The sequence below is a fragment of the Triticum aestivum genome, chromosome 2A (genome assembly GCF_018294505.1).
Source record: "Triticum aestivum cultivar Chinese Spring chromosome 2A, IWGSC CS RefSeq v2.1, whole genome shotgun sequence".
NCBI lineage: Eukaryota > Viridiplantae > Streptophyta > Magnoliopsida > Poales > Poaceae > Triticum > Triticum aestivum.
The window spans coordinates 775,376,833-775,380,109 of NC_057797.1; positions in this window are offsets into that span (position 1 = coordinate 775,376,833).

Consider the following 3,277-nt stretch of genomic DNA (forward strand, 5'->3'; position numbering starts at 1 on the left):
GGTATGCCGACGGCTTGGCCGTCGGCATACCTGCGCCACATGTCGTCCCCTGAGTCGCGCCATGTGTCGTCTCCTGAACCGCGCTGTTGACGGCGCCGTCCGTTGCCATCAGGCGGAAAACAACACCGACGGCTAAACTATGCCGACGGCTATCCCACGGCCGTCGGCATATGCACCTATGCCGACGGCTAAACTACACCGACGGTCTGACACATCTACGCTGACGTGATCTACGCCGACGGGGCTATGCCGACGGCGGCCGTAGGCATAGATCTATGCCGACGGCAGAGGACCTATGCCGACGGCCCTGGGCCGTAGGCATAGCCCGCGAGTCCGGTAGTGCACTGAAGCAAGCCGAAGGCGCGCCACTGTCATCGCCCCTCTCTCGTCGGAGTCGGGCACAACTCAATTTTATAGACAGTCAAAAAGTCTTCATGCTAAGGCCACATAGGACCAACACACCAGACCAACAACCGCCGTTGATGAAGAGAAACTTAGATCAGAAGGATCCAACCTTAAGACACATGAACAAAGACGAATAAAGATCAGATCCGACCAGATCCAGCAAAGACAACCACCTACCGAATCTCGTGAGATCCGCCGCAGACACACCTCCACTCGCTCTCCGACGATGCTAACCGCACCACCGGGACATGGGCTAGGCAGGGAGAACCTTATTCCATCTTAAAGAAGTCACTGCCATCTCGTCTTCACAAGCTTATTGCGGACCGTCCAGAGCGTCCACGCGAGCACTCCAACGGAGAGCCACCTAATGTGGCGGGCCGAAAGAGTGATGGACTGAATTTCCGCGAAGAGGTCGGGGGCATTGGTGTGGCACCAATGACCGCCAACGACTTCGCGAAAACAACTCCAAAGGAATTGAGCCGTGACACACACAAAGAATATGTGGTTTGAGTCCTCCACCATACCGCAGAGGGGACACATCCCATCCCCAGGGCCATTATGTTTGAGCACCTCCATCCCAGAAGGTACCCGACCCCTAATCCATTGCAATAAGAATATCCTGATCTTGAGCGGCAGCTTGATGGCCCAGACAATGGTGAAAGCCGACGGGGCCGTCGACGAGGCGATGGACTGGTACAGGGACCTAGTGGAGAAACGCCCCGAGGGCTCCATGCGCCACCATATGCGATCCGAGACCCTGTCGACGTCGGGGGCGTGGAGAGCGATGCACTCGAGCATCTCATCCCAGGAAGCCACATCTAGGGGGCCGAAGTGGTGCCGGAACGCGAGGCGCCCTAGATCCGAAAGGGCGACCTTGACAGAGATCCTAGGCTCCACCGCGGTGGAGAATAAGTCCGGGAATCGGGCGGCAAATGGGACGTCACCCGCCCACCTATCATACCAGAACAACATAGCAGAACCGGAACCGGTCGAGATGGACGAGCCAATATGGAGGATCGGAAGCAGCTGAATGATAGACTGCCAGAACTGGGACCCTCCGGAGCGCTGGCAAAAGGCGAGCGGCTGACCCCGAAGGTATTTGTTTCTAATGATGTCAAGCCAAAGACCGCCATCACCATTGGCAATCCTCCAGAGCCATCTGGTCAGCAAGGCGATGTTCATGCATTTGGACGGCATGATCCCCAGACCACCTTGGTCGCGAGGCTTGCAGATGTCGGGCCAGCTGACCATATGGTACTTCTGCTTGTCACCCTCGCCCGCCCAGTAGAATCTAGACTGGTACTTGGCAATCTCGTGGTGAAGGGTCTCATGGAGACTATAAAAGCTCATCAGGAACAAGAGGAGGCTGGACAGCAAGGAGTTGATGAGCACGGTCCTGGCTGCCTTGGACAACCATCTGCCCTGCCATGGCTCGATCCGGTGTTGGAGTTTAGTCACCGTAGGCCGCAGCTCCACGACGGAGAGTCGCGAATCACTAATGGGAACCCCCAGGTAAGTCGTGGGGAATGATCCTAGCTAGTAGTTGAGGCGGTCCGCAATGATCTGGGACTCCTTAGGAGAATATCCAAGGATCATAACTTCACTCTTTTCGAAGTTGATTTTAAGCCCAGACATCTGTTGGAAGCACAGGAGGAGGAACTTAAGATTGGCAATGTCACCCTCAGAGCCCTCTACCATGATGATGGTGTCATCAGTGTATTGCAGGAGGAAGACCCCTCCCCCTCCCACCAAATGAGGGACAATCCCACGAATATGGCCGACCGCCTTAGCCTTATCGAGGATGGCGGCAAGGGCGTCGACCACCATGTTGAACAGGAACGGGGAGAAGGGGTCGCCCTGTCTAACCCCACAGAAAGTGGGGAAGTAGGGGCCGATCTCCCCGTTGATGTTAACTGCGGTCCGACCAGACAAGACCATCTGCATAACCCGGGTGACCCACCGGTCATCAAAGCCTTTGCGGAGGAGCACTTCCCGCAAGAAGGCCCTGGCGGTGTCATAAGCCTTATGGAAGTTGATCTTCAAGAAGACCGCATGTTGTCGCCTAGTGTGCACCTCGTGCAGAACCACATGGAAGACTAAGACTCCATCCAAGATAAAACGACCGTGAATAAAGGCCGTTTGATTAGTATGGGTGATGCGATCAGCTAACAGGGTCAGGCAGCAGGGGGCTGGGCAGTGCGGGAGCAGGCACAGAAGGCAGGCAGCAGGTCTGGCCCGGGAATGGCACGTCCGGGTCCAGGGTCGGGAGCGGCACGACGAGGGCAGGGAGGTCTGGAGGTGGAGCCGGCGCAAGCAACATGGGGCCGAGCAGCACGGGGTCCGGGGATGGGGCCGACGAGGAGGGGGCCGGACTGGAGGTGGCCCTAGGCGGAGGCGGGAAGGGGACCTCCGGAGTAGGGGCTGGCGGGCGGATCGTGGAGCTAGCCAGAGTTGAGGTAGGGCTGGGCTGCACAGCCGATGGAACTGCCGGCGCCGGGCGAGACAGAGGATGAGGGGGCGGCGGCATGGGCACCAGCACGTTGTTGGCCCTTCTTCTTCTTCTTCGCTCCCTGTCGTCCCTTAGCATTCGGGTTGTTGGACGGCGGGAGTTGGGGCTGGTTGCATGGCGGCTGGTATCGGCGGGGGGAGGAGGCAGCTGTCCCGCGGGCAGGTGTTGCAGCGGCAGGCAGGGCGTCCCGGGGGGAGCGACTGCGACCACGGCGCCGCTCCGGAGAAGGAGAGAGATGGCAGGGCTGGCGCCATGAATTGGACTGCAGGTTTGTTTCTCTGCGCTCCGTTTGGTCGGGCGAGCGGCCACGGTCAGCCCCCGACGGCGAGTATCGCGAGGGCCACACGGGGGAGCCGCGGTCGT